This window comes from Pollicipes pollicipes, unplaced genomic scaffold, assembly GCF_011947565.3.
Source record: "Pollicipes pollicipes isolate AB1234 unplaced genomic scaffold, Ppol_2.1 Scaffold_7231;HRSCAF=8579_pilon_pilon_pilon, whole genome shotgun sequence".
NCBI lineage: Eukaryota > Metazoa > Arthropoda > Thecostraca > Pollicipedomorpha > Pollicipedidae > Pollicipes > Pollicipes pollicipes.
In genome coordinates this window covers 15784056-15806197 of record NW_023597034.1, presented here as the reverse complement: position 1 = coordinate 15806197, position 22142 = coordinate 15784056, and positions in this window count along the sequence as shown.

Below are 22142 nucleotides of genomic sequence, written 5' to 3'. Positions count from 1 at the left end.
TATGCCTTACATAAAGGTTATCGAAATGAATAGCGGAAGAGAATAGAAGTGCGCGAAAAGCAGAAATTCACTTTCGCTATCCGTTTCGACAAAGCCATGTCGTCGGAACATTAACCCATCTATGTTTTCATTCTCTTACTTTTTTCTCCGAGGAATCAGTCTATTACTACCGTCTCATCTATGAGACTGTATGGTGTTCCATAAAAACTTAGCTAGCTACAAGGAGAATTAGATCAAGGTTGGCGAAGCCCAATGGGAGCAGCATATTTCTGGACCTGACCAACTTCATTCGCAATACAGGACACTAAAAAAATAGATGTCACCGTGTGATTTATGCCAAATCGACGGGAGCAATGTTGTTCATCTCTAATATGCTAACGCAAATAGCTCATGTATGGCGTTTAGCGTGTTAAAATACGAGTGTTTAGCTGTCGTGATACAATATATATATATATATATATATATATATATATATATATATATATATGGCTCTATGTGAAACTAACAAATGGTTTAGGTATGAACCTAGGAGGTGTGAGTATACCTCACTCTCACAAGAGCAGCCAAGGGCAGGTTGCAGCTGTATTTGTACTAATGAGCCGCCTGACGCTTGCTGAATGAAATCAGGCCAAGCCATGAAAATCTGTGGTCTTATTCTTGAGTTTTTGAGTGAAATGTTTGCTTAAAAATGGTTGCTTTGTAAAGCCTGGTTAATTCGTGTGTTGTAACTGGCATGAGTAATGTATCACCGATGCTCTTGCTGTAAAAGTAAAAGCAATATTTTCAGGATTTTATGTCTTTTGCAAGCCTGCTCTGGGTTTTCGATGCTGTTAAAGCTTGAGGAATAACAAAAATGAATTTTCTATTGTTAAAATGCCTGACCCGTAAAAGCTCGCCCACAACCCAATCAAAAGCCTGCGGGTCCTTGTGGGTCAGATGCAATCGGGCTGTTGGGTTCAGAAGATATGCATGTCTCTATTTCAACCTACTGTAGCATTGTGTCGTGAATAAGACTTGACCTTGGGGTATATTATTTCAACTAACCTTGACGCTGGGCGCAAGCTACGAATTGTATGTACTGACAATAAAGGTATTTTTCAATGTCTAAATTGGTCACTCTTAGTGTCGCGTAAAAGTTAAAGGGAGTGTTCCACATTTACCTGGAGTTTTGAGCTGAAAATAGCCATCTTGAAGACCTTTCGGTGCTGTTAACAATTCTGTCCTTCTTAATACCTAATCCCCTCTAGTTTCTGAAGTACACACCCGCGAAATGGGGAAAGGTTTATCAGGGAGAGTATTTCAGCTATCTTAGCACTCATGACGTCATAATAGCGTCATTCAAATCCTATCATTCCGTAAGTCATGCGGCGATCAAGGCCAAAAACATTGTGTTTGTCGCAGCGTTCATATCTGGCGTTGGTGAGCACGATTTCCAGATGTAATGGCCGTCAGTTGGCTCTCCATTATTGTTGTGCAAAGTACGATGACGTAATCAAACCACGACGTGCTGAGGAGCAAATTCAATAAACAAATGATTGTGCTGTCCAGCAATCTTTTTGCTTTTAAAAAGCGTACCAATAGTTATGTGTGACATTGTTTCATCCTATCTGATGCTTGCTTCAGTGTCTTCAAATGTGAAATATTCCCTTTAAATGGCAAGACATGTGATGAGCGATACTTAAAGTAAAAAAGTGGCCCGTTAAGGCATAGCACACACTTACACACACAAGATACACACCTGAAATAAAGATACGTACAGTAATCTTGTAATAGCAACTCTTAAAAAATTTGCCCGCACACATTCCAATGTCGCAAGAGGTAAATTTTGGTGATTGAAAGGCATGGAGTTGTAAAGCTTTATAAGTCTATGCCGAAAGTGACGCCTGCCGGCCCCAGCCTTCGCACTGAAGAGTGACTGACCCGTGCCTTGGCTTGGGTGCCGAGAACCAAGTTCGGAGTTGACCTAGCATTGAGAGGCGAGAGCCTGCTGTTCAGCAGTACTGAGAATGGTATGCCGAAAGCTAAGAGAACGGAGCTCGTACAGTTGGCAGGCTGTGGGCCAGCCCAGCTCACCTCGCACGTCCGATGCGTGGTGGAATTTATGCCGGTCGGAAACAACGCGTGGACCGAATTTTATGATGTCTCGTAGGTGTGTGTGCTTTCTCTTTCGGAGGTGTGTGTTTTCCGTTGGCGCTGGCAGAATTCACAATGATATGGTGAAATATGGTGCCGAAATAATGAGGAACCCCGGATTAAAACCTAGAAGACGACAGGAGCAACGGCGCTGGAGCGACCGGAAGGCAGGCGGAGGCCAGGAGCAGCAACGTGGACAGCCCAAATGTTGACGTGCGTGCACTGATCGCACCGAAGCCTGCGGTGCGACTCAGCAGCATTCCCAACCACAACAGTGTATCAACCAACAACCATATCAGCCGCGATCGCATCATCCAACCAACATCAGCCACGATCGCATCGCCAGACCAACATCATGTTCATGTTCATGTTCATATATTTCGTAACACTCCACGAGATCCAGTTTTTTTAAAAGTTACACGTCGTCAGTAATAAAAACGGGCATAAAAGAGACAATGTGAAACGTACTAAAAATAGCCTAACGCATCACACATCGGTCAAGGGACCATCTCGGTGAATCGCACTATCGCATTCACATTGTGGCATCACACACAATCGAACTCACATACACACCCACTCATGTGCCAACATTCGCCCCACTCAGTAGAAACTCTTTAAGTTGGCGCTTGAAGCGGCCTACACTCTGAACATTACGCATGTCGGGCGGCAGGTAGTTAAACAAATCCGATGCTCTGTAGCTAAATCGGCGAGTGCCAGAGTTGCTCACCGCTCGGGGGCGCCTCAGCTGGCTAGCCTGTCGCGTTTCATGAGTGTGCTTAGCACGTGTGAACATCGCGGCTGTATCTGGTGGCTGACCCGTGAGTAACACTTTTTTGGGCAGGCACAATGTATGATATCTGACCAGCTGATCAGCACTAAGCCATCGTAGATCCCTGACAGCATCAGATATATGGTCACATATTCTCCTTCCGCTCACAACCCGCGTACAGAAGTTCACGCGTTTTTGCACGCGATGGAACTGGGTGGCTCCGTGAGTACTATACAGTGCTATACTGTATCTAATGGAGGAAAGTACTAGAGCTCCGACAATGTGGACGAGGGCGTCTCTTGGGAGTACATGCTTGACATGGGACAGGGCCATCAGAGCGCCCGTCGACCTGGCAACAAGCTGATCAATGTGCGGTTCAAATGTGAAATTTCTGTCCATCGCCACACCAAGGTTTTTGACAGTACTGCTTTCAGTGATGACGGCTGACTAGAACTTGACATGCACAGGAGGCATATGACGCAGCATAGCCTTCGTCCCGAAAACCATTAACTGTGTTTTTGTTGTATTGACTTTCATAGAGTGGTTGTTAAACCAGTCCAATACAATTGACAAGGTACTCTCCATGGTTGCGACAAGCTGTTGCATTGCACTTTTCTTTCCAGTAACCAAAATCTGTGTGTCATCGGCGTATTGTAACACTGTAGCACCTTTTGAATATACCGCTAGATCGTTCGAGAAAGTGGGATGTAGGAGCGGCCCGAGGGCGGTACCCTGAAATACCCCCATCCCATTCGGAATTCTACGAGAGCGCGCAGTATGCCCTGAAGGAGATCTGACCTGAACCTGTTGGGTATGCCCGCAAAGGTAGCTTTCAAACCATTTTGTGTCGATACTGTATATCTTAAGCTTGGATAAGAGAGGCTGGTGGTCCACAACGTCAAAACGTTTTGACAGATCTATCAAAACAAGCAGAGCGATCTCCCCAGCATCCAGTGCGGTGAGTATTTTATCAGTCACTGCAGAAGTGCGGTCTCTGTTGAAAAATTCGTACGATATCGTACGTGTTGTGTATGCGAAAACAAATCATGCCCGTTAAAATATGAACTAAGTTGGTGATGAACAATACGCTCGACTATCTTTGCTATCCCTGGCACTACAGAGATTGGCCTAAATTTGGTAGGATCGTTCAAATCACTGGTTTTCGGGAGCGCTGTGACAAGAGAGTGTTTCCAGGCGCTGGGCACCGTTCCGTCAGTGAAACTGCTATTGATGATGTTAAGCAGGGGACAGCCGACACCACGAAAAGACTTCTGTAAAAGCTGCGTACTAAGATCATCTAGCCCACAGGACGTCGTCGGGTTCATCGTAGACATAGCTGCAAGCAGCTCATCGCATGACACAGGATGCACCTTAAATGAGCAGGTCACAACTCGGGGGAGCCTGGCTGGCAAAGTCGTGCCTCGGTTCGGCACGCTGGCGGCAGCCGTAGGCCCTACCTTCACAAAGTAGCCATTCAAAGTATCAGGATGAATGTTAGGTGTGGCCGACGCACCCTGTTTACTGCCAATGATCGATTTAACGCACCGCCACATGCCGGAGTGACCTGCCTCAGAAATCTGCTTCCTAATATGATCGCGACAGTCCCGCCTAATAGCTCCCCATGTCTGCTTATTGAGTGTCTTGTACCCAGTACGCGAACAGCACGCTAGAGCGACGCGGCGACGAACCACCAACATACGCGTATCAGCTGAGACAGGCGGGGCGGATTGATTGCGCAGTTTAATGCGCCGGGCAGGCGCGACGGCATTCAAATGGGGGTGTAAACATTCCTAGAAAAGAATCCCACTTCTCAGACGTCGTCGCACTTCCATAGACGAGAGACCAGTCGGCGTTCACAAGCAAATCATTGAAATAATCAAAGTCAACTCGATTCGAGCAAAAGGATGTGATGACATTGGTTTGGCGTTTCTGTTTCGATACTTTCAGCAATATTTGGGTGAAGTCATGCAGACTATAATGACAGGCGGTGACACTACAGCGTTGGATGAGGTCCTCGTGATTTGTGATCGTAACATCTAACAGCGAGCCAGCAGGACGGTACGTTGGATGGGAATCGTTACACATATCCAGACCGTTGTAAGACCGTGACAGCTACATCAATTTATGATAGCCAGTGCCTGTGCTCGAGCCAATCAGGTTGATGTTTAAGTCACCGGCGATCACCATTGGGCAGTCATGTGTGGACATTATGCATTGTAACTGGTTCTCCAAATCATCGAGATCATCACACACCTGCCGGGCTGTGTTAGTGAGATGTCGGTACAATGACCCGAAAATAATATGTTTTGCTTTAGCGGGTCAAACAAGGGTCCAAATGATCTCAAGATTCGATGAACCAATGGCAGTATAAGGCGTTCTCAGAACAGTAACATCAAACGAGTCTCGCGCCAGAACTGTGATCCCTCTGTAAGCAGTCCGCTGTCCACAGGCCGGTCGTGTCGGTACAGCCGGTACCCATCAATGTTCAGCAGCCGGGCGGGGACAGATGGCCGCATCCACGTTTCACGGAGTGCGAGGATATCAAACTGATGCATAGCCGCTAGACTGTGACGTAGGTCTGGCAGTTTGGGCTTCAAACTTTGTATGTTTAACTGCGCGATGTATGGTTCACCCGCACGGCAATCGCCGGGCGCCCGCCACCTCACCCTCCCCTACAGCCCCGACGCCGCGATCGCTTCCCCGGCGCGCCGGGCGTCTGTCACCAGAGTCAGGCCCGCGGCCACCAGAGGGCCGACCCGCGCTCACGTGCCCGGCCAAGGCAACCCTGGGCTCGCCCCTGGCCGCCGTGATGACCTGGCGCGGTCCGCACTCGACAGCTGACCCCGCATGGCCCGAGGGCACGCGCCGAGCCGGGAGCCAGGGATTTGGGACCGGCCGGGCGGCCCGCACGATAACCTGGGCGACCGCCAAGGTCACCAATAGGCGGAGCAGCTGGCGATTCATTGCAGAACCCAGGCTTGCCGCTAGCTTGCATGCTCGTCCGCTCCAGAAACTGGAGCGGAAATGGCTGTAGTCGCGTTGTTTATAGGCTCAGAAGCCGCCAGTGGTAGTCGCCTTGGGCCCGTCGCTGCAAACCGGCAGGTAGGTGGTCCCGTCTCGGTAGTCACGGAAGTCACGGTAGTTGGTCACGATTCACGTGATCAGCGAAATGATCCCTTCACCTTCTCACTCGCGCACAGGCACTCTCACTCTCACACTGCCACTAAAACTGTTTACGAAACATGGTAGCCGATCAGCTAAAAGGCCACTGGGGTCGCGAGGTGGGGAGAGACCACGGCGCGTCCGCCACCGGCGCCGCGCTCAGTGGAACTGAGCGTCCAAATCGCGTCCAAATCTATCCAGTCGACTGGCCCCTGTCAGTGTTGTTGGCGCCGACAAGCTGTTGAGTTAGAAGGCGGGCTAGTTTTTTGCTTAGCATTGAGCCTGTTGATAAAACGGGAGATGTGTCGTGAATCAGACCTGCTTTGGCGCAGGTAAATCCCCTAACCTTGAAGTTAAGTATATGCTGCGTATTCTGTCCACCCTGGTAAAATACACAACGTCAAACATTGCCGCATGCATTGGACATTGACCTCCATTCAATACTACTTTTAGACACAGAGGTACGTCAGGTATAGTATTGGAAACTGCCTTCATCGTACCTATGCGCATGCCCTGACCTATTTGCACCTGAAAAGAAGCACAGGACTTCGTTTGTTTCTAGACGGAAAACCCTGGCAATCACTTTCAAAGAAAGAGTTGACCGGCCTCTGTCTGATTTGTCGCCGTGTTGACTGTTACGCCCAATGATCTCAGTGCCGCCGCCCCCTCCCCCCCCCTCCCCCCTTATTCTGGATCAGGGACCGTGGCAGCTATTTTCGATGTCAAGCATGGATGAAATTTTGTGAGAGACCTTGGGGCAAAAATCAAAATTGGGAAGGAAGAGGTGGCTAATGGGAACCGGCTCCCATCCAATGTTTCTCCCCCCCAAAAAAGATACGTGTTGTTAACTGAGTTCAGGTGTGGTGCGACCAATTTGTTATTGGGGGACGAATTCGTAAGTCCATCACAATATTTGCACGCAAAAATGAGCGAGAAATCAGGCGTTTAATTGACGCTCTCGTAACTGCTAAACGCCATGCAAATTTGTAATGTGTCGAGCACTGCACCACCGCGGGACATGGGGGCGCGGGTGCCGGGTATGGGACAGTGGCTGAAACCCACGACTTTCTGAAAATTTGGCATTGGCCCTGTGAGCGTGGAATGGAAAGAAATCATCCAAATGTCTGCAATCTTCTTTCCCTTTCAATATGGAAGGACGTACGTTAGTCTCATGCCGGCGGAAAATTTGTATATCAGTTTCGTAGCTTCTTCTCAGTGAAGTACTTATTATCTTGTTGAATTGTTGTCTCTATTAGACCAATTGGACATCTGATGTGTCTCTGTATAAACGTACGTGTGTACAGCGGCAAAAGCTGTGCAGGGCGACATTTCATGCATAACCCTGCAACTACGATATGGCCTGGACGCCCCATACGAAAAGTTTTAGTTTGCCTGTGGAAAAATGATAGCAGAGCAAATATGGCTATATACTGCAGTATTCATTTATTGGTATATTTTTAGGTGCAAGAGGCTGCTCTAACCAAAATTTCGTGTATTAGTAAAAATGCTCCTCAACACGTTATCGTTTGATTCCGTCATGGAACGTGTGCATGACATCAGAGTGGCTGCCAAACCGGCCGTGCGAAACTGGCATTGTAGTAGACGGAGTAGCTCACTTGAAGTGCTCAGTGCTGTAGTACAATACTCTTGGCGTCTTAGCCACGCGTTGCGTTGTCACACTCTTTTTAAAGGAAGGGTCCCACATTTGAATGAGGTTTTGAACTGAAATAGCCATTTTGAAGGTCATTTGGTGCAGTTCACGGACCTGTTCCTATAAGGACCTAAAACTATAATTTCTGGTGTCTATGGTGCCCATAAGCTCATGTGCATGCTGACACGCGATTCAGGCGTTGCTATCGCCGATATCACGCGCAGTCAGATTGCATCTGTCTGCCCGACCCATCTGGCGAGGAAAATGCCTCCTGCCCCTCTCTACATGGAATACATTCACTGCCACCTTATTGGTTGCACACTCTAATAGTCTCCTGCTATCGAGCTGACCGCTCATTTATACGTGTCACCTGTTCGAAGTAACCCGCATATGACCACAGTCTGAAACGGCGGTGACAGTTAGGGTGACAATCATACCAAATGCTTGTAAAACTTGCCCTTATTGGATGCAAAGATTGGTGCACTGGCACGGCCCGGTGTTAGGAATATGTGACCAGCGACAGCTGTTTCAACCCTGGGTATGGCTAAGAGACATGCCAACCAACGCCTTGAAACTCACTTAATGGGGGAAAACGATTTAAAAGCACTCGAAAATGATTATTGAAAACTCATATCGTAGAGCTCTTCAACACGCAAATGCCACAGGGCGTTCCCATGGTGGCGTCACAGTGGGATTACCAGATCTAGTTACGACTAGGTTACCACAACGCCGATGAATGCAACCTCACTTTTTCCATTCTAAGCAGCCGTCTGGCAGGATACATTCATAACTATAACTTACCTTATATACAGTAGATGTCGCATCTGTAGCCACTATTCCTCAGTAGCTTATACAATGTACACTAGATGTCGCGCGTAGCTTCGATCTGAGCCGCCTAGGCACATCTTGTTTCTCGAAAGCCCGCCGCCTGCTTGTTTATAAATATCAGCATCAGATGCCACAGGGGCGTAGGAACGCTTAAAAAGTGACGAGCAGAACTTCACTTCAATTTTTGTGCGCGTCAGACTATTCCGTCTCGGTAAAGAGGTTGGTAAGAGCGCTTGCCTTCCGATTCCCAGCCCGTGCCGTAGTGCGTTTGAGCCGACTTAAGCGTGGTTCACACCGCCTCAGTTGAACAACGGACAGGAAAGTATTGCCGTTTGCGGCGAATTTTTCAAATATTAATCACCGCTATATTTGGAAACAAAGTGCGTGGATCTGGGATCACAGATGTACCTGCTGGCAGCAGTTTTGTTTCCCATTGCGGCGCACTTGCGACATGCTCAGCTCGTTCTCCAGCGTCCTATGTTATTGACCTACTGTTTAAATGAATCGTGGATTGTGAACGCTTGAGCTTTTTTGTGCCAATAACACCGGACTAATCGAACAGAACCGCATTTGTTCGATGACTAGTTGTTTTTACAGACGTATTACCAAGGGAAGATGGCAAGGATGAGAAAGGTGCTGTGTCTTTCGCGTTTTTGTTGAAGAAGAGGAAGAGGTCAGACAGTTCGGGCGTGCGGTTTGGGCGCAGGGATCGCTGACTCGATGCGGTGGGCACAGGGAGGTCGCGACGTGGTTCACGGAAGAGAAGTTGAATGCTGGAGCATTCCACTCAGCATTTCGAATGCCACCTACAAGGTTTGAAGAAGTCCTGGAGATGGTTGGACCCTGCTTCAGTGGCAAATCACCAACTACTGATCACTCATAGTGCCAGCCGAAAGGCTGGCAATTGTATTGAGCTGAGGAGGCAGTGAAATGTTATGTCCAGATATCAGTAAAAGTTTTTCAATGCACCTCCCTGCCATATCACTGGCAGGTGGGCCAGTACACCGGAATAATCGGGCCGATTGTTTCGGTGTTAAGCCATCAGCTGATCTTAGTTTAATCCTAAGGTCAGCTGATTGAGGTGCGCATGTTTTGTTTTGCTGTTTGTTTCACATTTGGCGCATCTGGTGAAACAATGCCACATGCAGTTTAATTGATTAAACGTAACCTAACCTAACCGCACCCAACTCTGACATTGGCTATCCATTGCACCATCGGCCAAGTGTGCCTGCGGAGAGCAGCAGTTGTCATGGATGAGCTTGCAGCACTGATTTTTTACTACGTTCAGCTTGTGCTGGTTTCGATAAAAATCATATTACGGCTAAAACAGACCAGAACGCATGAGCTAAACCCAGCTAATAAATCAGTTTTGCAACCACAGAAAAGGTGTTCACATTAGGAGTGACGCTAGCAGGCACTATCATTAAAAATAGTCAGCTGATGTGTTCGTTATGCTGGTCCACCTGCTAGTGGTATGCTAGTGGTATGAGGAGGCGCACAAGCAGCCAGCTGTGCTTGTTTTTATAAAAGATCAAGTGATCATTAATATGGATGTAATTCAGCGCTGCATCTTTTTTTGTCAGCGCACACACAGCAACATTACCCCCTTCTTTGCTTGCATCGCTAAAACTATCGCTGTGCTGTGATGTGCTCAACTGAAATGAGAAGTGTCTGCTCCGCATCATGTGTGTTCGCTTCTGCATTTAATGGTTCTGTTGCTGCATAAAATGTGCCCAAATTAGACATTTTAATGTGCATATTTGACACCCATACTGTAAAAGACGTGTCCAATCATCCATGGAATACTCATGCTATTTCATACTATTCAACACCACAATAAAAGAGGTACCAGGAGACATAATATGACACATAACTACTCCAGAGCTGCTAAGTGTTTTCTTACATTGTATCCTGAAGATATTATAAGATCTAAAACCAGGCCGCTTGGTTTCCCTCACAGCTGCTGCCCACTAGGCTCACAGATACCTGGCGTCTGGCATGAGCCAGAAACATGCGGGTCGATGCTTCCCAGTGGCGCCAGCAACCACAAATGGTGTCGTCAAGGAGGTGTGCTCAGCACTCTGGGATCCGCTGGCTCCCAGGGAAATGAAGCCTACGAGCTGGGACCAGCGGCAGGCTATCACCAAGGAGTTTAGACGACAGTGGAACTTTCGTCACTGCTTGGGTATGAAGGCACAAGTAGATTACTTCCGCAGGCTTATAAGAGATAACTGAAATTCGGACTTAGCATTGCTGAAATAATTTGCTGTATAACATTACTTATAATTAATTTTATATTGTTATCTTTCTTTAAATACACTGCATAAATGAATGGGAATCAAATGCGAGCTTAGCATATTTGTTTTACCTATTGTTGTTGCTAATTGGCTTACAGATGAACCCAAAAAATGGAGATGAGGTTGTCCAACTTGTGGCTTGCAATGTTTACTCCGTATTTCACTGGTAACTTGATGGTCTTATATTGTTTTTTGTCGTGGCTCAGACTGGATAAAACTACACCTCTCTTTCCAGAATAGCAAGATGTCTACCAGTACACTAAGCGTGCACCCAACCCTGCACCACCTTCACGTTCATTGTGGCAGCTTCGACGTCATTTCGACCTTTTTTGCTTGCAGGTACCATGGATGGGAAGCACATCCACATCCAGTGCCCTAAACTCACCAGCACGAGGCACTTCACCGACATGTCGGCCTTCGCCTCCATCCCGCTGGCTGTCGTTAATGCGGACTACTACTTCGTCCACATAGTCGTGGATGCATATGGCTGTGCTCATAACGGCACCATCTTTGCACAGTCGGTATTGGTGGGAGGACTTGATGAGCTCAACTTACCCCCACCGCCGGGATATGGCCTCCACTTCGTCTTGGTGGCAAACGAGGCATTTCCCCCTTCGAAACCGCATGATGCGACCGTACCATGGGCGGAGGATGGGTCCCGAGGATCGCTACCAGAGGACGATTTTCAACTACTGCCTCAGCCGCGCGCGGCGGACTGTGGAGAACACGTTCGGCATCCTCGTCTGCAACTGCCGAATCTTTTGCCAGCTAATCATCGCTGATGAAGAGACCGTCGACCTCATCGTAAAGGCAGTTTGTGTTCTTCACAACTACTTGTTTCGACGCGATGGTACGTCGACTGACGCTCTGCCCTACGTCGACCACGACGACGTCGACATGGATGTGGCGCAGGCAAGCCGCTGGAACTCCCTGGCGCCCCGGTCGTCTGAGCTCCAACAACGCCGCCCGGCAAGCGATGGAGCTTCGTGGCGCCCCGGTCGTCTGAGCTCCAACAACGCCACACGGCAAGCGACGGAGCTCAGAGAGCGGTTCGCAGAACATTTTGTCTCGGCAGAGGGTGCAGTTCCGCGGCAGACTCACGTAGTGCGGCGTGGATAGCCCAGTAATCGAGAGGAGTGCCAGCCCGCTCCTGATAATCAGTGGAGCTGGCCGCCGCCGGCAGGACGCACCGCGTCTAAGGGCTGGCCTGATGCTGGGGCTGTCGCGGCCGGTACTAGTGCTGCTGGTGATGCCACCACGGCCCATACTGGCGCAGTGCTCTGTGCTCTTTGTCCATGGCTCTCTGTGCGCTGCACAGGCCCAGATCCCGCCCATCCCCGCTGCCGTCCGGCAGGCATAGTCGCCGCGCGGCTGGGACCGCGGCAGGCCGGCGTCGCGCTCCGCCGGTTTCCTGATGCAGCGCGTGGCTACCGGTAACCGATACCGTGACATCATCATTGATGTACCCCTCTCCCCCCCCCCCCCCGATGCCTTGACTAGTCATTCGGTCCCTATATTTTCTCTTATCGCTCAGTGCTGGTGCTGTATATACAGGGATTGCGTCATTTCCATGAGTTTTATCTCTGTCGAAGCGTGTTGCATCTCAAAGGTTGAATCATCTTGCCGCCATCTCAACTTACACGAGTGGCGCTGGCGGACTGAGATAATGCAAACGAAGACACATTCAGGGTCTGGTCAGAGATTGAACATGAACATATTGCCACATTCATTGTTCAAACCCACGGATGAATACAAAAATGATTTCAAAACTAAGTAAAGAAGAAGTCTATTTAATTTCTCATCACCGAGGGGAGTGCGGAAGAATTTACTCGGTGATATCCTCCTTCATAGCCACTTGCAGGATATTATGTTGTAGGATGTAGCGCCCGCTCTAGGGGATTCAGCGCAGGACCGCTGCCACCTGCCGGCTGAACAGTTGGAAGTCTTCTTTGTCTCACCCTTTTACATAGGCTAGCAGCCCCTGCTGCCAGGCGCCGGTATGCCGTCCTACAGCATACCGTCCTACAGTGCTTCAAGGGAGTGTTTCACATTTATGGGGCTTTGAACTGAAAAAGCCATCTTGAAGACCTTTTCTGTGGTGTTCACAATCCTGTCCTTCTTAAGACCTAAGCCCCTGTAGTTTCTGAGCTACACGCCGGCGAAAATGGGAAAGGCATATCGGGAAGAGTATTTAAAAGTCGCCCTGACATTCGTGATGTCATAATACTTCGTTCAAATCCTTCCATTCTATAAGCCATATCTTTAAATATGAAACATTCCCTTTACCCAAGGTTTCAAAGGCCAGAACGGGCCATTAAAGTCCCGGGGTCGATTACTCACTGGCTGAGGGAGGGTGCTTGAGAGGTTTGGGGTTTATTACGCTGAGGTATTCAGCGCTTGCAAGTCAGTTACACCTGGGAGGAAACCAACTGTGCACTCTGGAAATAACCAATCCGTGTTTCCGCTAAATTCTACCGACCTACCGCAATCAAATCAAGCCCTGCATCACAACGCACAGCGCAAGGAAAAGAACCTGTCTTGAGGCAAGACCATCTACAGCTACGCCTCCTTCGAGTCGAGAAACTAACATCATCTTTTAATGGACACAACTTACGCTCCCTCATCTTGTCACAAATCTGAGCCGTTCAAGTCCCAGTTAAAACGGCCAGGCTGTTTCGCGAACCGCACTCCCGCTCTGGCGTCCGGATCCCAGCGTCAGACCTGCTCCAATGGGTCCCGCTCTGGCGTCCGGCTCCCAACGTCAGACCTGCTCCCATGAGTTCCCCTCTGGCGTCCGGCTCCCAGCGTCAGACCTGCTCCCATGGGTCCCGCCCTGGCGTCCGGCTCCCAGCGTCAGACCTGCTCCCATGGGTCCCGCCCTGGCGTCCGGCTCCCAGCGTCAGACCTGCTCCCATGGGTCTCGCTCTGGCGTCCGGCTCCCAGCGTCAGACCTGCTCCCATGGGTCTCGCTCTGGCGTCCGGCTCCCAGCGACAGATCTGCTCCCATGGGTTCCGCTCTGTCGTCCGGCTCCCAGCGTCAGACCTGCTCCCATGGGTCCCGCTCTGGCATCCGGCTCCCAGCGTCAGTTCTGCTCCCACGGGTCCCGCTCTGGAGTCCGGCTCCCAGCATCAGACCTGCTCCCCATGAGTCCCGTTCTGGCGCCGGGCTCCCAGCGCCAGACCTGCTCCCGTGGCGTCGCCGCCATTTTGGCCCGGACGCCGAGCCACTGAGCGGCCGGCCGCGTTCCTCCGTCCGCCGTTCGCTCCTCCCACCCGCCGACAAACGCGCTCGCCAACGGCACGACTGCACCGTAGTGACATCTAGCGTGGGAATGCGCAACCGACGGCGGGCAACGGCCCAGCCTCCCGAACTTCCGGCAGCGAACGGAAAAACACCGCGGCTGGACATTTTCCCGACGTGGCGAGCCGGCGCCCAGACACCAGGTGAGGGGGCGGGTCGCGGCGCAGGCTGGCCGCTCCACTGCGCCGCGGTGAAGGAAGATGAGCGGCGCGGCCGTCGGCCCCGGCGTCGGCCTCCACGGCGTGAGGGTCTGGCCGCGGCCGGCCGAGCCGCGCGGCCGGCGGCCCTCTCCTGCCAACGCCCAGCCAGCTCAACGCTGCACTACGCTAGCCTGCTGATGCCAAGCCACAATGCTGGAAGGTTATAGCAGCTGTGGTCGCGTGTTTGCGGCGTTGTTTTTTGTTCACCAGTGCGAATGCTCATGTCAGTGCGGTTTGTGGGGAACGCAAATTGCGATAAAATAGATTTCGCATGTACAGAACGCTCAAGCTGCAAGGTTGCCATGGTGATAAATTTGCCACGATCAGACATGCATGTGCCCCTGGTGGCGCGATAGTGGGCGGAGTAGGCTGAACTCGTGCGTTATTTTCTCTTAGAAGGAATAGCTTAATAATATATTCACAATGCAACTGAAAACGCGATGATCTTCATTCTACCGTGTGTTTTATGTCCATGGGGTTTTCGTCAACTAGTGCATCGCAGCGGGCATCGATTCGCTTATATTGTTCGACCGGCTGTAATCTCAGTGCTAATAGCGAAAGTCGTCTGAACCGTGGGTACAACCGTGACCAACAAACAAGCCGTAACCAACAAACCAACGAAAAAATCGGATTGCTGCAACCAATGCCGCAAGCTCTAAGTAGTCACCGGATCAATGTACCCCTTCCTTCACTTAATAGGGAATTGTTTATTTCCGTTGCAAAACAACTCCTTTTGTGCTATCCGATGTCACGTGCTATTTTAGCTTACTTTTAGGTATTATCACTCACTATGCACTATTTATTGTCGTAGAAACGTTGCCAGACTTGGAATGTACTCAGGTTCCTTTCTTTGTTTTGTGCTCACATTGCACTATTTCATTCACTACATGAAGCAAGGGTGTAGTTTCCTATCCAGTTGGAGGAGCAATTAAGGTGAATTTCCTTGCTGGTGCCATAAGACAGGTACTGAATACCCACTGAACGTGCCGACGCCGGCCCGATGTCGGCCCGACGTCAGCTGGACGGCGGATATGGCCGCACATGCCGAGGTCCAGCCGACGGCCAGCCGAGGCAGCTGCCGACCTGCAGCCGACATGTACGTCGGGCCGACGTCGGGCCACTGTCAGCCCGACGTTTGCCCGCGCTGCAGCCGACGTACCCCGCGCTGCAGCCGACATACCCCGCGCTGCAGCCGACGTACCCCGCGCTGCAGCCGACGTACCCCGCACTGCAGCCGACGTATCCCGCACTGCAGCCGACGTACCCCACGCTGCAGCCGACGTACCTCGCACTGCAGCCGACGTACCCCGCGCTGCAGCCGACGTACCCCGCGCTGCAGCCGACGTACCCCGCACTGCAGCTGACGCACCCCGCACTGCAGTCGATGTGCCTCCACTCTCTTACCGATGTTCGCGCGCTGTTCAGCAGACGTTCGCCAGCTCTCCAGCCAACGTACCGCGCTCTCCAGCCGACGTACCCCCGCTCTCTAGCCGACTTTCGCCCGCTCTCCAGACGATGTTCTCCGTCCTCTATTCCAGCCAAACTGGCCTGTTTTCTCGCCACAAATTCAACTAATGCCTTCAAGGTTACCGAGGTAGTTTGGTCTCAATGTCATTATCAGGGCTGGCGATATTAAAACACCTTGTATTGCATGGCTTCATTATGTAGCATGGCGCAATTTTGCACAAGCACCGAGAAAAAACCGGGGTGGCGCCGCGTCGGCGCTCTCCTTGCGCCTTCGGGAGAGAGAAGAGAGAGAGAGAGAGAGAGAGGAGAGAGAGAGAGAGAGAGAGAGAGAGAGAGAGAGAGAGAGAGAGTAGAGAGAGAGAGAGAGAGAGAGCGAGTAGAGAGAGAGAGAGAGAGGAGAAGTAGAGCAGAGGAGAGAGAGAGAGAGAGAGAGAGAGAGAGAGAGAGAGAGAGAGAGAGAGAGAGAGAGAGAGAGAGAGAGAGAGACGAGAGAGAGAGAGAGAGAGAGAGAAGAGAGAGAGAGAGAGAGAGAGAGAGAGAATAGAGAGAGAGAGAGGAGAGAGAGAGAGGAGGGAGAGAGAGAGGAGGGAGAGAGAGAGAGAGAGAGAGAGAGAGAGAGAGAGAGAGAGATAGAGAGAGAGAGAGAGAGAGAGAGAGAAGAGAGAGAGAGAGAAGAGAGAGAGAGAGGAGAAGAGACAGAAGAGAGAGAGAGAGAGAGAGAGAAGAGAGAGAGAGAAGAGAGAGAGAAGAGAAGAGAGGAGAAGAGAGAGAGAGAGAGAGAAGAGGAGATAAGGAGAGAGAGGAGAGAGAGAGAGAGAGAGAGAGAGGAGAGAGAGAGAGAGAGAGAGAGAGGAGAGAGGAGGTATGAAAAACCACAAATGGAATTGGCTCTTATTATTCGTATTTCCTGCTATTGAGTCAGACAACTCGAAGCGAGTGGGGAAGTGAAAATAGCACAATTTTTCCTTAATTTGCATGACTTAAGTTTTGTATGCATGGCTGACACTACACTGGGACCTTCTACTGTCAACACATCAGACACAACAATGGCTAGCTTGCTCATTGGAAAGGTATGGATACATGGCCAAGTTTTTGGTAAGCGTAGAAATATGGCAATAAAGAGCACTTCATCTGTGTGAGCAATGAGGTCTCTGATGCAGCACTCAATGCCATTAAGGCCGACACAATAACTACCCCCACCATGCAAAGAGCGGTGATTTTCTCTAGGCTTCAGGATAGTATTGTGCTTAATTCCTGAAAATGCCCAAGCTCAATACGGCAATGACATCTTTCTCACTCCTGTTCTTGGGTTTTTGTCACAGAGTTATGTTCACAAGCTCATTTTTGGGATTTGTGTGAATATGTGCACCAAAGATGATGTTTGGGCCTAGCCATTTGTTTCGCCATCTGTACAAAATTTTCAATTGAAAATGCCCTGGAACTATTCAGACAATCATACTTCTTCACACCATTGCCATGGGAAAATCGGTCTGTGAACATTCAAGCTGACAGAGTGAGTGTCAAATGCGTGCAGAAAATGTTTCACAAAGGTCAGGAGAAAATTTGAGCCTGCGTTGAAAAAATCATGACCTTTCAGTGAGACAAAGGCTGAAGAGACACAGACAGGAGCAGGTAATCTTTTTACGCAGTTGGATGAGTCACGTTTTCGATAACCACAGGGCCTGTACAAAGAAAGCCCTGAGCCTCTGTGACCTGTCCGTGATCCGTACAGCAAACCCAAAGAACAAAACCTCCTTGAAAATGCAGTCGGAATGCCCGGCACTTCTCCCAAAAGTGTTTTAGTAACAACTAAATGTAGTTCCCCTCCGTTTAATGTATTGGCAAAGTCCTTTGGGCTGGCCCCCGCTCCAGCCATGGTTTAGAATCATGGAACATCACTTGGGATCACCGCGGCATGGACCAGAGACGGCCAAAGCGCCTCAACGATGCCTTGCTTTCTACCTTTTAACCCTAATATAAGAGGGCTTCCGTCTTAGGGATACCGTAAGGCCACTGTACGCAAGATATCACGTGCCCCATCTCAAAACCTGAGCACAGCATTGCAGGTGGTCACGTGATCACGTGCACGGTGCACAAAGTTGCAAGACACATTGCGGGAAAGATGCCAACATGTTCTCGATAACAGGCTGTCTCTAGTTAGTCAACTAAAACGTGTGGGACGAGCACCTTGTGCAAGACCTTTCTTGCGATTTCTGCTGTTATTGCCCGGTCATGGGGAGTTCCCTTTTCAGTTTCAGTCCCTGCCCCTCACCTTATCTTTTTCACCCATCGGATCTGGTGGTTTCGTGCCTGCGTGTAGTCTGCAATCCCCCCGTAGTGCGACAGGCAGCAGTTTTCGATTTTTTTGCGCCACGCCCGTGGTGTGTTTTCAGGCGGTCAAGCTAAACTCAACCAATGTTTCAATATACGCTACAGGCGTATGGGCGGTGCCACCAGGGGCAATGAAGCAGCCGCCTCCTTGTCGCTTGCCAAGAGGAAACCTATCATAAAGTTCCGCTATAAGTTTAAGGAGAACCTGACTTGATTGACGGGAAGGATTTCCGAAGCGCGCCACTTACGGAACGCCACGCCATTTACGCCACTTACGAAACGCAGAATTTCTGACCGTGTTTACTCAATTATCATAGTGAGGTGCGTTAGATCCCCCCCCCCCCCCGCTCTAATCAAAAATTGTTGTCACCACCTCTGGTAAGACATCCTGGCTCTTAAAGAACCCTCAGAAACAAAATATCCAGGAAAACATTCAAAATCCCTCAAGATCTTTCAATAAAACTTGGAAATGGATCTTGGAAATTAGAACATCCTTTGGCCTTTTTTCAAAATGGATCCTGGATCATGAAAAGTTTAAAATCTAAGGTGCTTGGATCCGATCCTTGAAACTGCACCTGAGCTCTACAATGCGAGAGTAGCTTCTTTTTTGGCCTTGCATATCTAGCCAGCCTAAACATGACATATTTTTGTCACGTTGTGGGTTAGGCATGCTGGGCTTTTTAGATCAGCAAATTACGGAATTTTTGGTCCTGTTTCCTTAATGAATGGTTATATAAGCGTGCAAACAAATTTTACAAACATCATCAACCACATTTATTTAGGGAGTTGGCAAGAGCCGTTTGGTTGGATGAATTGCTGGGATCGGCGCTCCCACTGCGCGGAGCTTATCGCGTGAGCTCTGGTCCGTAACAACCGACCGTGAAATAAGTAGCGAAAATCTAACGTGCCGCGATGCTCGGCACGGTTTCTCCTGACCTCTGACGTCACCTGACCGTTAGCGTGGCCGCTGCCACCGCCGCGGGCTATCCCAGTCGGGGACAAATAGTGAGCGCTTAAGGCGACACGACTGCACCCGACCACGGGCGGGTGTATTCAAACGCTGGGCTCTTACCAAATGAGCTATCAAAATGAACACATGATATTTGGTAAAAACCCATCATAACCAGGGACACTGCGTGAAAGTGTTAGGGTTCAGTCCCAGTGTTAAGAAGAACTGAGACACGCAGTTGATGACACCGTTTGAGGGAATTCATGCAGTCTATTGAATTGAATTGCAGTCTAATAAAAATTGCAGTCTACAGAATTGCAGTCTATGAGCACACGTTAACAAATTTAAAAAACCGTTTCACTCATAAACCTGCGCATGGTGCTGACAACAAAATGCAGGTATGAACATGCATTACCTGAACATTAACAGCTGCAGGCAAAACGCCAGAAAACCAGCCTATTGCTATGGGGCAACAATGCACATTACAGCATTTTCTACGCGCACACAGCCCATTCATAAACCAAGACGCATCCCACGTTTCTCTTGCAGTGCAAACGTCGGAAGCTCCATCAGCCCGGACGCAGGCTTAAGAACCATCACACGAATTCTCTCCAGGGGCAGATAGGCTACCCAGTCAATTGGATCACTAGTCGTGACCTCGAACACACAACAAAGGATTAATGACTGAAGTGAAATAAAGTTTTGCTACTGTGCAGCAGACTGTTCCAAGTAATATGAATAATAGATGAACAAAGGCATATATATATATATATATATATATATATATATATATATATATATATATATATATATATATATATCAAAGTGGAATTTTAGGCACAGACCTCAGTACAGATTCAAAAATTGGAAGTGATTCCAGAAGTTAAATGACTCGAAACATTTTTTGTTGTAAAGACGGGCGTTGAAACGTAATGGCAGTAATTTTCAGACCTAGTCTAAATCATTGAATTTCATGAGATGGTAGAAGCAGACAGGAACGAAATATTCATGAGACACCTGCGCTGAAAATTAATTACAATCGCGGCGGGAGCGAAACATATTGTCCGTAAGATCCCATGATATCATGGTCGTATATTGTATGTTCTTGTATGTATTAAAACGCAAACATAACTAGAAAACTCTGCATCGCCCCCATTCATATTCAATGAGTGTTGCGCATGCGATATATAATTAAACACCTGTGGGCTTTGTTGACCAGTGGGCGAGACTAGGGAAATGAAAGTGACACAGTTCCCTAAGAGCAGCTAAGGGAACATCTAAGAGCACCTCACCTTCACAAAAACGGCCAAGCGCAATATATCGCTGTTTTTTTTCATAAATGACCCGCCTGACTAGATGCGCAGTGATATCAGGCCAAGCTGTGAAAATTCGGGTTGTCATTTTTGGCTTTTTCGATGAGATATTTGCATAAAATTGTAAAATTTGGAAGCCCCGGTTTACTGGCGTGTCATGTATATACGGGCCTTATCATGCATTTACTGTTACTTAAGAAAAGCAAAATATGTTTTATCGTCAAACTTGTATTGTATATATAATAATATATTGTATACGTAATCTTATTTGTGGAATGTCATACCCCGACGTAATTATCAGAAAACATATTTGGGTTTTCTAGCAAAAGCTCTCACAGAGAATGTATGGCTTTATTTGTGTCCATATGACATACCAGCAAGCCAGGGAACTCAAATTGAACAATTTTATGCAAACATACCATCAAAATAGCTACGCCAGCCTTTCCTCCCACAAGCTGTATTCATAAGGAATTTATCCCACTTGAATTTGATGAACCTAACATTGATACGATATTTGCATGCTTGAGAATCATACCAGTCATGGCTATCAAAGTCTATCCACGCATGGCAGGTTATGTATAATATCTAAATTTCCGCTTTTGTATTATTCCGGCAAGAAGTGGGGCTGAAGCAACAACCAACCGTGGAGGGGTTCAACATTAGGAGATGGGAAGCAGAGCCCCTACAAAAATAGATATAGACACCGCTGCTTTTCAGGAATGAACTGATAATATCAGCTACCGAGTACTTGTAAGCTGTAGGCAATGCTCTTTAACAAATATTAAAGCTGGAGCCCCCGCCCCCCTGCCTCAAATGAACAGCAAATTAGCCACTACAATTGAAATTAGTTGTAGTAACGGCCAGGTTGTGCAGTCGGAGCCTTGGGAAGGAGGGGACACAGGTTTGACGAAGGGCCTCCCGGATGGTAAAAGAGTCGTCCCCCAAAACCCAAAACGCCGGATACCACCCATCTGTAAATGATGGCATGTTTTCCTCTGATATTCTTCATGTTTGTCTTCTATAAATGAAATGGAAGTCAGTAGCTACCGACAGGGCAATTCTACCTGAACTTTACGTTAAACAAACTGAACAAACCATGCGCTAAACGACTGCATGAAATAATTCAACGGCACTCTACCTTGAACAGTGGTCCAGGGGACTCTCTCTAAACTGATAGAACCCAAAACTTTGTCAAAATATTTGCCTCGGCTGTACGGAGATATTAAGGACTCCACGAATGTGTGTTGAAATGAGTCAATAATTTGTAACAACATGGCTAAGCATGTTTGTCTGGGAATGTTTAATATTCAGTCAGAGTTGGTTAGTAATGCAAATTGTGTACCGTAGATTTGAGCATGCGCGCTCGCAAATCTTGGCAACGAAAATATCGATGATAAGGGCTGCAGTCTCTGTAGGCCGCGCAGCATCTGCCCCGTGGCTTACACTAAGCTGTGACAAACGGATGGACGAAAATGATGGCGCGTCTGAAAAAGCATCGTTGAACACCTTACGACATCAAATCGCACATTAAGAAGATAGTTCGGGACATATTTCACTTGCGATTTTTATATTAATGGTAGGAACGTACTGGGTTTTATGCGAAGTAGTGCTGGAATCTGGTGCAGGAATTGGAAGAGAAAATGTATGATTTCCACTTCTGTGTTGCTGTAATTGTTACTCTGTCAAAAGTGCAACCTAAAAGATGTAAAAAAGATGCCCCCAGTCTCGTCCATAAAGGCGC